The sequence below is a fragment of the Pseudophryne corroboree genome, chromosome 9, assembly GCF_028390025.1.
Source record: "Pseudophryne corroboree isolate aPseCor3 chromosome 9, aPseCor3.hap2, whole genome shotgun sequence".
NCBI classification, from domain to species: domain Eukaryota; kingdom Metazoa; phylum Chordata; class Amphibia; order Anura; family Myobatrachidae; genus Pseudophryne; species Pseudophryne corroboree.
The window spans coordinates 70,246,680-70,260,932 of record NC_086452.1 but is presented as its reverse complement, the minus strand read 5'-3'; the positions used below and the strand labels follow the sequence as shown (position 1 = coordinate 70,260,932).

The 14,253-nt window shown below is 43.9% G+C and overlaps 1 long non-coding RNA gene across 2 annotated transcripts in view; it reads left to right on the top strand.

Moving 5' to 3' along the window:
• LOC134956690 (uncharacterized) overlaps nucleotides 1-14,253 on the top strand; it is a 45,406-nt gene that overhangs the window by 14,338 nt on the left and 16,815 nt on the right. For both annotated transcript variants that reach the window (XR_010186096.1, XR_010186097.1), the window contains exons 2-3: nucleotides 1,867-2,013; nucleotides 8,452-8,593. This is a non-coding gene — a long non-coding RNA (uncharacterized LOC134956690). The remainder of the gene's footprint in view (nucleotides 1-1,866; nucleotides 2,014-8,451; nucleotides 8,594-14,253) is intronic.

Genomic DNA, 14,253 nt, shown 5'->3' with positions numbered 1-14,253 from the left:
TCTGCATAGTTGTACTATAAATCTAAAGCCAAGGAAATCTCACTTACCAAGTAGGATGTTGTCGCTTGACAGATCAGGGAGGCAATGGCCTGTTGCAGCCTGGGAGCAGTAGTAAGTACTGTATGATGTATTATGACATCTCAATTCACTAGTCACAGTGGCCAGGCCATGGCATGTAAAGGGTGTAACTGCGCTTCCATCACATTGCTCTCTAATACGTTTCTCCATGATTTGTGCATTATATGATATTGGGTCAAAAATAAACTATAATACGATGGTAACACCTCCCTAATAGTGACCATGAGCCCGCTGAAGAGCCGCTATTACACCCGCATTACCGAAATGTTATATTTTGTGACCGTTTTATTTTAATTTTACATATAACGCAAACCTCCTGACATTTCTATAGGACAACGGGGGACACTTAAGATTTGGGGGGATGTTTAATAGACATAATTATCTCATAAATGCTGGAAAATGTGATATTTATATTTCCTGGAGATGGAGATAAGTTTGTTTAACACAAACAGATAAATATCTCTTCTCAGTGTTGGCTGCAGCACAGTCCAAAATTCACATAGGGGGAAACACCAACTGCCAGTGAGTCCCGGGCAGCGATGTGTGGCAGCGGTTCAGGTGGCAGTTGGGGCAGATCTTCTATTTGAATTTTGGACGGTGCTGCAGCCGCCACTGAGAAGAGATATTTGGACATGATAATAGAGCGGAAACGAGTGTTTGCTATGCAGCAAAAGGGTTAACAGAGAACATAATGCAATTATCTCCTTCATGCATTCCCATCTCGCTGAATATCGCACAGTAGGGGTCATTCTATTGATCTCTATTGTGGTTTAATGTTTTACGCTATTCAGCACCACAATTTCATGTTATTTCAGAATGACGCTATGTAAAGAAACTCCATAAATCTGATCAAAAATGCAGGGACAGAGGGAATTTTCCCATCAGTCCCTGCAGCATCCTGTAAGACCAGCTCCAGCCTCCCAAAAGCTTCTAAGTTGATTAAAATGTGTATTTAGGCTTTATATTAGTCTGTATACATTTATATGTATGTGGTTTATATATAAAATGTAAAACTGAGCCTGCGCAGAACAAAAAATATAAGGTTTTCTTTTTAGATTTCCCAGAACAAAGCCTTCAAGAACTTTGCAGGAACAGCGTGTTGCGGCAACCGCTGTTCCTTTGAAGTTTACGGCTGAATAGCTGTGAGATTTTTTTTTTACTGTGTGGATATTGCCTGATAATGATGGGACAATATTGAGATTTTTCCTGAATAGAGCCCTTATCTCTATTGTTTAAAACAAACTTATTCAATCCCCATTTTCCAGCTTTTATGAGATAATTATGTTTATTAAACATCCCCCTTAGAGAGAGATGTATCAAAGCTTGGAGAGAGATAAAGTACCAGCCAACCAGCCCCTAACTGCCATGTTGGTACTTTGGGTGCTGATTGGTTGGTTCTTTGGGGGATATGTACTAACCCTTGGAGAGTGATAAAGTGGAGAGAGATAAAGTACCAACCAACCAGCTCCCAACTGTCAGGTTACGGCCTGTGTTTGAATCAGGTCCTTTGTGCGTAAATGATCCCAGCTGAAAGCGGCGTACATAATTCCTTGCCATTGGGAGATGAATGGATGGCGATAAAGTGGTGGAAAAGTTATCAAAACGTGGAGAGAGATAAAGTGGAGAGAGATAAAGTACCAGCCAATCAGCCTCGGGCTGTGTTTGAAGAATGACAGGAGCTGATTGGTTGATACATTATCTCTCTCCACTTTATATCTCTCCAAGCTTTAATAAATCTCCCCTATAGATTTACAAAAATACTAACTCTCGATGTTGTTGTTTGTACAGGGCAGAGCAGACTGCAGCCAGAAAGGACTCACATCCCACATACAGTCCCTCCAGACCTCCAGTCCATGGACCTATCTGCTAACTCCGTCCAGTTCTTACAACCGCTCCCTGGGAGATTTTCAGGTTTACTCCACCTCAACCTATCAGGTAACCCCCTGCACCGCTGGGAGAGAAATAATGTATCAACCAATCAGCTTCAGTCTTCTTTCTTCTTTTTGCTATAAGGCTTAGCTATAGGTCCAGAGGTAATAGAGTGTGAGATTGGCAAGGTGCCGACACCAACCAGTTTTTGCATTGTAAAGAAAATGCAGATTTAAATCTTCTGCTAAATGGGTGAAATCTGGGCCCTTAGTCAGTCTCACACTCTGGTCCATATAAATATAAAACTAGCAGATTAATAATAATAACAACAGCATTTCAAAATAGCAGATTAATGCCAAGCTACACCAGAAACATCAGAAGCCTATTAGTCAAGACTGATGTGTCCAAAAAAGCTGTTACAACTTTGCACTTCTTAAAACAAAGAAAAGCTGTTACAAATGTGGATGCACCACATGCAGTTTTCTGATACCTGGTGATTCGTTCCATAATCCATACACTGGCAAAAAGATCAATATCTGGGTATCGGTCAATTGAAATTCCAAGTTTGTTGTGTACCTACTTAAATGTCCTTGCGGATAATGGGGGTCATTCCGAGTTGATCGCTCGTTGCCGATTTTCGCAACGGAGCGATTAAGGCAAAAATGCGCATGTGCATGGTACGCAGTGCGCATGCGCTAAGTATTTTAGCACAAAACTTTGTAGATTTACTCATGTCCGAACAAAGAATTTTCATCGTTGAAGTGATCGGAGTGTGATTGACAGGAAGTGGGTGTTTCTGGGCGGAAACTGACCGTTTTCTGGGCGTGTGCGGAAAAACGCAGGCGTCCCAGGTTAAAACGCGGGAGTGTCGGGAGAAACGGGGGAGTGGCTGGCCGTATGCAGAGCGTGTTTATGACGTCAGACCAGGAACGAAATGGCCTGAACTGATCGCAGTGTAGGAGTAAGTCTCGAGCTACCCAGAAACTGCTAAGAATTTTCTATTCGCAATTCTGCTAATCTTTCGTTCGCTATTCTGCTAAGCTAAGATACACTCCCAGAGGGCGGCGGCCTAGCGTGTGCAATGCTGCTAAAATCGGCAACGAGCGATCAACTCGGAATGAGCCCCAATATTATGTAGGAAAAACAGAATATAGTTTCAAAGTCAGAATGACACAACACAGGTCAGCTATCAGGGCTGCCTCGAACACAGGCACAAGTGAACAATAGTATAAAAAACAAATTTAAAGATGGCGCTTCACTACACAGGTGCAGCAACCTAACAGACAGGACGGTCACCTCAGTCCCTTAAATAGCTTTAAAATGTTCTTTGGTTTTGCTGTGGTGCGCTCCCTGGGTTAAGGTAGACACTCTTATTTATCAGTCAGTGTGTAGGGTCATATATGTTCATCAGCACTCGGAGATGGACGGACCAACAAATCACAGTCTCCTCTTCTCCACAAGACACTTCACCAATTCACCAACATAGGGATCCCAAAAAATATAAGGAGAAGGTTCGCATATAGTGAAGTACGGTAACTTTATTCGACAGATGTGCAAATACGCTTAACAGATTCTTTAGTGCAAATATGCTACAGGGGGTATGGTTATCCAATGTGCAAATAGGCATACATATAACTCATATAATTAGCAGCATATGAATAATGAATGAATGAATAAAAATCCACCACAGATTAGGTGGACCTGCGTACCAGATTGTGTGGGGTGTCAGATAGCCCACCCAGAAACGCATGTAAGGTTACTTCCCGGGATTTGCAGCAACCAAAACAACCACTGCGGATTCTCGGCTGGTTCTTATTCCCCTCTGGTCATGAAAGGTCCCTCCAATCAATCACCAACGCGTTTCAGCTCTAAATGTGAGCCTTCCTCAAGGTGTGTGGTGTATCTGGGGTATACTGTCTATTTATACCTTTAGGTGTGCTTTGATTGGACGGGGTTCCATTGGGCATAAAACCTGTTTAATAATTCATTTCTCTATCAGTTAAATTCTATCCTTATGTAACATTCACATTTAATACTTATAGATGGTCCGCGACTAAAAAATTATTAAAAATAAATAATTACAGCCTGCATTGGCGTGCGTTCCACGGCCGTGGAACGCACAACATTTCCGGTTTCCGGTAGCGCATCTGGATCTCTAACACAATATTCTTTCCCCTTTCTTCCTTTTGTGTGGACCGCAAACCTTATTTTGCGGTCCACCGCCGTTCCCGGAAGTGTAGATCCGTGTTAAAAACTCCTTTCCCAAGTCACCGCGATCTTCCGGTGACGTGGGACTTCTGGTCTGTGGAACGCAAATGACGTATGCGTTCCACCCGTTCTCGCCCAGAGCGGAAGCCAAACTCTATAGTAACTGGTTCCTGCCAGATACGGAGCTTTTCAAGTGTGAAGCGCTTCCCATACATAGTGTGGCATACCCTTTGTCAATAACCATAACAGAATAACCAACAGTTTAGATATATGAAATACCAGAAAATATACATTTGTAAATAAATATTAAAAATTAAAAAGTGCACAGTCAAAAACATTATTGCAATATTTCATAGAAACCACTTCAACTCAAAGTCCAAATTTAACCCTTTTGGACTCAGTGTACCTATCTCATATATTAATTTCATCTCAGTTTGGGCTAATAACTGTTCACCATTATTTTTTCTCCAATGTTTATGAACAATTTTTATTCCTATCACTTTGGCTAGGCCATCACAGTTACTTTTATGTATTTCTCTGAAGTGATTGGAAACTGAATGTGTAGTTAGTCCTTTCTCTATGTTTCGTACATGTTCCGACCACCTAGTTTTGAGTGGTCGTGATGTGCGCCCGATGTATTGCAGGCCGCATTTGCACTTTATGAGATAAATACAGTTTTTCGTGTTGCATGTGATAAAGTCTTTGATCACATAGTTTTTCCCCGAGGATGTTGACACATAATTCTCCACCTTTGATGTTTGTGCTGTGTGTGTTTGACACATTTTACATAATCCGCATCTGTGGAAACCCGTCGTCTTTATTCTATTGGATTTCTTTGGTGGGATAGCACTTCTAGTGATTTTTTGTTTTAAATTAGGGGCTTTCCGGTATATAAATCTCGGTTCTGGAGGAATAATAGTTTTCAGAATTGGATCACGTACAAGAAGATGCCAATGTTTCTTCACAATTTTTTCCATGCTCTTATATTGGCTGTTAAATGATGTGATGAATGGTAGTATCATATCTTCCGAGGATTTATTGGTTTTGTCTTTTGATTTAAGGATGTCACCTCTTTCCATATGCATCACCTCATCAATATACTGATTCATTGGCTCTTTCGAATAGCCTTTTGTCAGAAATTTTTCTTTCAATTTGTTGGCCTGATCTTTAAAAACCTCTACTTCAGTACAATTCCTTCTCATCCTACGGAATTGTCCCTTCGGTATGTTTCTGATCCAATTCGGATGATGATTACTGTCCGTTGGTATGTAGGAGTTACTATCAGTGGTTTTAAAAAAGGATTTGGTATGAATCTGTCCCTCCTTTATATATATTGTCAGATCCAGGAAATTGATTTCCATTTTACTAGTATTAAAAACCAAATTAATATTAAAATAATTGGTATTTAATAATCTGCAGAATTCTTCTAATTGGTGACTTTTGCCTTCCCATATAAAAACGATGTCATCTATATATCTATACCAAAGTTTGATATTAGACAAAAAGGAATTGTTCCCCCAGACATGAGTATCCTCCCATAAACTCATGAACAAGTTTGCATATGAGGGAGCAAACTGGGTTCCCATCGCAGTACCCCTAACCTGCTGATAAAATTTTCCGCTATACCAAAAGAAATTATTATTCAAAATAAATTCAATACCTTCTACTAAAAAGGGGGATACATTTTTCATAGTCTCATTCTTTTCTAAATGGTATTGGACCGCCTGTATACCTCTTTCGTGTTTAATAATGGTATACAGGCTGCTTACATCAGCGGTACATAAAATCAAATTATCATTCCAAATTACTTGGTTTAATTTATTTAAAATATCTGTCGTGTCTTTAATGTACGATTTCACTTTTAAAACCTCAGGCTGGAGATGGTGGTCGATAAAATGAGATAAATTCGACGTGATGGAGTTGGTTCCCGCCACGATAGGTCTTCCCGGTGGGTTTTCTAAGTCCTTATATATTTTAGGTAATATATAGAAAACAGGAAGACTGGGGACACTGACTCTGATATATTGTTCTTCTTTATCTGATAAAATTTCTCTTTCTCTGTATTTGGCTACTAAACTGTGGAGATTCTTTTCTATTCTTTCACTGGGGTTGCCTCTTAGTGGGATATAAGTCTCTTTATCCTCTAATTGTCTTTTTATTTCATTATCGTATTTCTCCACATCCATCACTACCAGGCCCCCCCCCCCCTTGTCCGCTGGTTTGATGATGATGTTGGTATTTTCATTCAGGCTGACTATGGCTTTCCTTTGTGCTTTGGTTATATTGGAGTTCCAGTTCACTTTCAAATGGGCTTTTTCCAGGTCTGTGGAAACTGCTTTATTAAAACTTTTAATAAAGCAACCTCGGTTAAAAGTGGGGTTAAAAGTTGATTTAGGCCTAAAAGGATCCCTTGTCTGTGTCGTTTCTACTTTCTGCGTGAGGAAATACTTTTTCAAGGACACTTTCCTCACGAATTTCTGGATATCCAGATATGTATCGAGCTTGTTCAGTTTGTTGTCAGGGGCAAACTTTAGCCCTTTTTCCAACACACATTCTGTTCTTCTTTGGATAATTGATGTTTACTTAGATTAAAAATAGTGATTTTCTCTTTATTTGTCTCTCTTTCTATCCTTTCTTTCATCAGGCCTCTTCCTCTTTTACCCCTTTTCTTCTTTATCCTGGTGAAGACTAATACCTTCTTTGCCTCCTCCTGTTCCATCCTAAAAAATTATCATTATCAAATGCCCGATACCTATTCTCCATCCTCAGGGGGGGAGGGGGGGGGGGGGTCGATCTGTGCTCCTCACTTCCCCTCCATTCATCCTTTATATAAAATGTATTTCTACTTTCATAGTTCCTCTTATATGGTCTATCATGTTGGTATTTCATTCGTCCTCCCCTCCTTTGGTCTGTTTCTCTAATTATCGGGGAATACCTCCTGGTGTTATGATTCTGATATGAATTTTTTCTTTTTTGTTTCGGTGTAGTAAATCTCTCTGGAGTCGGGCTTCTCTCACAGTCACAAGGGGTTCTGTTACTGGATTCCCTAACCGATTCTACTGTATTTTTATGGTCGATTCCCTTCGTTCTTTTCCTCTACCCTTTTTCTCGGATTTGTCCCTAATAAACTTTCTCTTTTTTCCGCAATATAATCTCCTTCTCTTTCCTAACTATCCTCCTTTCCATATCTCCTTCCATCTTTATGTACTCGTCTAATTCTCTATATGGTGTTAGTAACTCAGTGTATTCCTCTATTTGGCATTCTAAATGTGCTAATTTTCTCTTTCTTTCTTGAATTATCAGATTAATTAAAGCCAATGAACATTCTTCCAAAATCGTTTCCCATTTCTCATAGAATTCTATACTTTCTTGATCTGAGGCAGGTTTCTTGTCTATTTTTAGACCTCTTGGAATCATTTTTTCTGTGACATACCTTTCTAGTGTGGTGGTCTCCCACCATATCCTACTTTCTTTGAGTAGGACATATTCCAACTTCCTCATATTACTCTCTACTTCTTTCATATCTACTTCCTCTTTATCTACATTCTCATGGTGTTCAACTATCGTATCCATAGTAAAAACTGAATTTAAAAGTAAGTGAACAGCCTGTAGCAAGGCATTTTGCCATAGCCAGACATAGTCTGGTGACATTACAGTATCTCATCATAGACCAGGCCCTCTTTTCAATAAGGGGTGGAGATAGGGCCAAACATTTGCTACAACTCGAAACTAGATGGATTTTGACCCTTAATACACTCAGCCCTAAGGGTTTGAATGAATCCTTGGACATGCGTAACTTCATTTGAGGGATTTGTTATTGAGTGATGGAATGTCATTATTTCTATTAGAGTATACAGTTTTTGTATGTCGCCCTTAGGGCACTTAGATATGCCTCGGACTCTTGGCTCTCATTGACCAGAGATCGTAGGTTAATGATTGAACAGAGACCTTTTAAACACGATATGTTTACTGTTAGTGTGTAACTGTTTAATTTACACCAGTTTCATTAAGAATTAATCAGGTTGAAATTTAGACCTTTTGGGTCTTCACATTAACAGGTATTGAGCCTTGTAATGTGATATTGTGCTGCTTAGTTCTAATGTTTTTAATTGTAGATCTTTTTATCCCAGCTTTTTATATATTTAGCACTTGGAACACTATTATGTACTGCACACGTTGTCTCCATTTATTGTTTACATCTGATTGTTCAGGCAGTGAATTGGCTAGCCTGTCATATTGTTGCACATTATTTGCACTTCATTCAGCCCTTGATGTGATGATTGGTATTATTGACAGGCGTATCCTGGCAACGATCCCACACGCCCCCGCATGACGGCTCGGAGAGTGGGCATCTGGTCATGTGACCGCAGCTGAGACCGGAAGCCTGGATCCCGGAAGCTGAACGGAGGTGCGGTGAAGACGGCTGGAGAGGCGCCAGGTAAGGTATTTAAACTCTGTTATTTCACAGTTTCACTGTGTGTGTCCTGAAGACGGGGTTACGAACCCCCGAAATGTCAATAAAAGCACCCGTTGGTTTCACCACGTATATGTCTCCTGAGCGCCGCCTTATTTCTGTTCCCCTGTATACACGGGCTTTTGGCCTGGCTGGAGGGAACCGGAGCACTTTCATCATCTGCTGTTCACATGTGAGTGCCGGACTAGTATTCTCTCTCTCTCTCTCTATGTATATATATACATACACACATACACGCTAGTTTTACGGACCCAGTATATACTGGGTCACCTCAGTCCCCACCCCCCGTGATTGGCTCCACCCAGTTCTGGAAACCCCCCCATGCAAGTCCTGCGTTTGCCACTGAGGTGGATGATGATGCCCAATTCTCCAGGATTCACCACCATTCCTATTCGGCTAGATCAGACTCCAGGCAGGTTTCCACTTACTGATATGAATACATTTGTTTAGTCTTTAAAAAAATAAGGGTGTGTTGTAGAAGATCTACAATGTCTAGATTGACGGTTATTAGGTTGATATAGAGAAAAGGTTGACCTATGAAAGATCAACACTAGAAAAGGTTGACAGGGTCAAAAGATCGACATGACCATGGTTGACACACCTTTTTTTTGTAGAATTTTTGGGGTTCGTGTGAATAGTTTTTCCATTTGGGACCACCGTTTGTAGAAACGCTTCGCTCGTCACAAGGTTACTAAAGGTTATTATTTGTGACATGGATGGTCAAGGATGGAAATAGTCCAAAAACATGAAAATTAAATTTTCCACTGTCTACCTTTCGCAGGTCGACCTTTTGTCCATGTTGACCATATGATATCAACTGTCGACCTAGACATTGTAGATCTGTTGTCTGGATCCCAAAAAATAGTGTATGATAAACTGTCAGAGTCCGGGGTCTTACGTTGGGCTCTGGGGTCCGAGGGCTGGCGGGGCTGCTGCGGCGGAGGGCTGCTGCGGCGAGTCCGACGGGCTCCAGTGCAGTTGCTGGAGTGCTTGAAGTGGTGAGCTGGGCAGTGTCCGCCAAACTGAGAGCCGCCATGTTCGAGATGACTTACAGTGGAGGCAATGGTGAGGCTCCATGTTCTTCTCAGCCAATCCGGGGCAGCTTCTCCTGATAAAGGGGTCAGAATTGTTGAGAGCACTGCAAGTGCTTTAAGGTCCTACTTCAAGCAGGTGCTCCAACTCTGTGTTCCCAAAACAATTCTTGTGCTTATTTGTGCGTACTAGTTGTTCACTAGCTCAGTCTCCTTTCCCACCGCTGCAGCATAAGGTGAGCTGTCGCCGACAGTCGCTCCAGTCCCGCTGCCAGCAGTCAGCCGCCACTCTTTAGGAACCCTGGGGCTGTTGAGGGATCCCTGAGTTAGGAACAGCATTCTTCAGTCCGCAGTCTTTAGATCTTCAGTGTTCTTCAGCATCGTTTCCAAGCATACATTCTTTAGGACTCAGTCTTTAATTCTTCAGTGTTCTTTTACCTCGTCTTCCAAGCATACATTCTTCAGTCCACAGTCTTTAATTATTCAGTATTCTTCAGCCTCGTCTTCCAAGCATACATTCTTCAGTCCGCTGTCTTTAATTATTCAGTATTTTTCAGCCTCGTCTTCCAAGCATGCATTCTTCAGTCCTCAGTCTTTAAATATTCAGTGTTCTTTAGCATCGTTTTCCGAGCACACATTCCACAGTCCGCAAGTCTTCAGTTTTCAACTCTCTTCCTGTCCATTCCTGAAGCTCCACGCTTCATCAGAAGGAACTACATTCAGCCCCCTCATCTCCTTCCCACTAAGGTATCTGCTCCCTTAGCTGGCCGCACAGCCTCTACTGCCCACAACCTCCCTCTAAAACAGCAGCATAGCCTCTCCTGCCCATAACCCCCCCCCCCCCCCCTTCCCGCCAGAGCAGCAGCACAGCCTCTCCAGCCCATAGCACCCCCTTCCCAGAACATCAGCACTGGTGGTGCGTACTCTGGCTGCTGGTGTGCTCTGAAGACTGGGATGACGGAGCCCCTGTTTGAGAATGAGGAGGATGGTGTTGCCTGCCTGACCACAAGCTCCGCCTCTGACTGTAACTACAGTAGTGTGCGCTGCCTATCTAATGTTACATACAGCATGCAGCTCAGACGCGGCTCCCTAGACTGCCCACCTACTCTCTCAACACACGGTGATAACCCCCTCCACACCCCTAGTGCTCCCCCTCCTCCACACCTGGTACCCAACAGCAACACACCTGGTGCCCCTGTCCGCCCACCACACACCTGGGGATTCAGATTTGCAAGCAAGGCAGAAAAAGCTAGTACATTTGTATCTGGAATAAACCATTTTGTAATGCAAGGTGAGCACATACATTTATATTTTTTTCTGTGCGGGTAAATACAGTCTGCTTTATCATGTAGCCCACAAATATTAGATTTATTTTTATACTGCAATTTTGATTTTAGGTTGGACACACCGCAGCCAGATCTAACTCTCTCTGCATGTTACGTCTGTCTAACTTGTAGTGCAACTTAGTTTTGCCCAGTGGCTTGCTTTGTTTGGTTTGCTTCCACATATAAATAACCCCCCTGGTGTCCCCCTCCCTCACACCTGGCACCCCCCACTGGTAGCATCCATGGCTGAGAGCAAGGGAGGGACTGGATCAGGGGCGTTTTAAGAGAGGAGGAGGCCCGTGTTCAGCCTCCTCCGTCGGGCCCCCTCCTCTCTGCCTGGAGCGCCGTAGAGTCTGGTCTCTAGAGGGCTCAGACTCTACTGCGCATGCGCAGATCTCCGGGAAAATGGTGCGGCGGCCATTTTCCCTGAGATCTCTCTACTGCGCATGCGCGGAATGCCGTGAAAATGGCCGCTGGGCCATTTTCACTGTGTTCTAGCGGCGCTGCGGATGCCTGCGCTGGACTTCGGAGGGGTAAGTATTTAGAAAATGGGTGCAGCATGTGCGGTGGGGGCCCCCTCTGGACTCAGGGGCCCGTGTGCACCGCACACACTGCACCCATTATAGAAACGCCAGTGGACTGGATGCTACTCTACTCTCTCTTTTCTGCCACTGACAGTCCAGTCTTCTGCTACAGGCTGAGGCAACTGTGTTTTTTCCTGTAAGGCTAATGTGTGTGCATGGGTGTGCGTGTGTGTGTGTGTGTGGGGGGGGTTACTGTGGGGGCCAGTGTTTGTGAAGGGGTTTTCTTGTTGGTGTAGGAGGGCCTGATGTGGTTCGGGTGCTAATATACTTACCGAGGGCAGTCCTTCTGCTCCCCTGGGAGGGACCGCCTGGATGTTTCCTGTAAAGGAGACAACAACCTACATACGCACGGACAGAGAGGAGGGAAGGAGAGACACCCCCGGGCGATGCTAAATAATGGGTCATCATTGGCACTTGTGGCCTCAGACTGGGTGCCCGTGAGGTGCGTAAGCACCCGGTGCGTCCCCGGACGGAAACGCCCACAAACAGGGGAAGGGGTGGGGAATGGGGTGACGAACTTACGTAACACACATGGAACACAGATTTGCTCACCCAACTCGATCTTGTCCGCTTGCGCGATGAGCGATCACACTTCTGGTACCTAGGGCAGAAATACGCAAGAGAAAGCACCGCGGGTGGAGGCGCATGGCGGCAGACAGGAGCGAGCGGCCACCAACCGGACTTCACACAGCTAATAGCCTACCAGCGAGGGGAGCCTGACTGGGAAGTAACGCACGAAGGCGGACCTCGACTGGGTACCTGCGGCCTAGCGCCTAAGCGAGGCCTGCTGCCTGACCAATCTACAGCCCCCTAACCACTATGTGGTGGAATACCGCAGAATGCTATGCGCACAGGAAATACCATACCGTAACATACAGTGACGCACAATAACTACAGTCTATGAGAATACAGAGAATCACAATACCTAGTCTATGAGAATACAGTGACACACAATATCTACACCGAGAGGGTGCCTCACTGAGGGCTTACCTGGACCACCGGACACAGCGTCAGGAGTAGTGGCAAATGCAGCAGATGGACTCTGAACCGCAGGGATCCCAGTGCAAACTGCAGCAGCAACATGAGGAGGAGGAGGAGCAGCAACAACAGCAGCAGCAGACGTCCTTCTCCAGCTGGGCTCCACGTGCAGGGCTCTCCTTCCTCCTCCGCGCCGTCCCCTATATACCCCCCTGCAGGGGCTTCTGGGCCGGGTGACATGGCGACTCCCTATTCGTCGCCCGCGTCGCCCCATGATGACGCGCCCATGTGGGCACACCTAGCGACGCGGGGACCAGTGCTGGCTTCTGGATGGGCTGCTGGGAGAAGGGGATCCGCGGCGGGGGGGTTCGGCGCCTGTAGCGTCCCACACTGGCGCCAATGTGTGTGTTTTTTTTTCCTGTCAGGGACAAAAGTGTTGTTTCTTTCCCCGCCGGGTCCAATGTGTTTGTGTTTTTTACCGTGAGAACCTGTGTGTTTTATTTTTTAATTTGGGTGTCAATATGTGTGTTTTCTTTTCCCCTAATCGGGCCAATGTGTTTTTTTTCCTGTGATAGATATTGTTTGCCTTTTGTAAATATTGCATATACAACTCCACATACAGCACCACTATGGCATAGTATACAACATGATGGGCCTGTGGCAATGTTGGACGTAACATGCATCTGAATTGCATCACGCTTGTGTCCTGACGGTGATCATACAGAGACGCAGTACAGATTCAGATGCACGCACGCACAAGGAAGTGTATTAGAAATGTGTTGGATGTTTGTGGGTGGTTACAGGGGGCTGGCTAATCAGATGCAGATGTAACATGGTATGGGCTTGTCTTAGGAGTGACACTGGCGTGTTGCTGAAGGTGGTTGCATACAGAGATGCTGAATCGTACACATTGATGGCCATACTCAGATGGATGATCTGCACCTAGCATCGGTCTGGTGCAGGTTTCAATGGTACAACCAATTAGAGATGTGCACCGGAAATTTTTCGGGTTTTGTGATTTGGTTTTGGGTTCGGTTCCGCGGCCGTGTTTTGGGTTCGAACGCGTTTTGGCAAAACCTCACCGAATTTTTTTTGTCGGATTCGGGTGTGTTTTGGATTCGGGTGTTTTTTTCAAAAAACCCTAAAAAACAGCTTAAATCATAGAATTTGGGGGTCATTTTGATCCCAAAGTATTATTAACCTCAATAACCATATTTTCCACTCATTTTCAGTCTATTCTGAACACCTCACAATATTATTTTTAGTCCTAAAATTTGCACCGAGGTCGCTGGATGGCTAAGCTAAGCGACCCAAGTGGCCGACACAAACACCTGGCCCAATCCGCCACACTTTGGAGGGTGAAAACAATAAAAAAAAATTAAAACATGTTTTTTTCTTTTTCTTTCTTTCTTGGTAATATCAGATCTATTTATATTAGAAGGGATTAGGTACTTGGTTTGTCTTTTTTGGAGGCACAAGTAATATTTATATATTTTTTAAAATAATATTTTTTTATTTTTTTATTTTTTTTTATAGATGGATGGTAAAATCCCTGAAAAAAATGACGTGGGGTCCCCCCTCCAAAGCATAACCAGCCTCGGGCTCTTCGAGCTGGTCCTGGTTCTAAAAATGCGGGGAAAAAATTGACAGGGGATCCCCCGTATTTTTAAAACCAGCACCGGGCACTGCGCCTGGTGCTGGTGCAA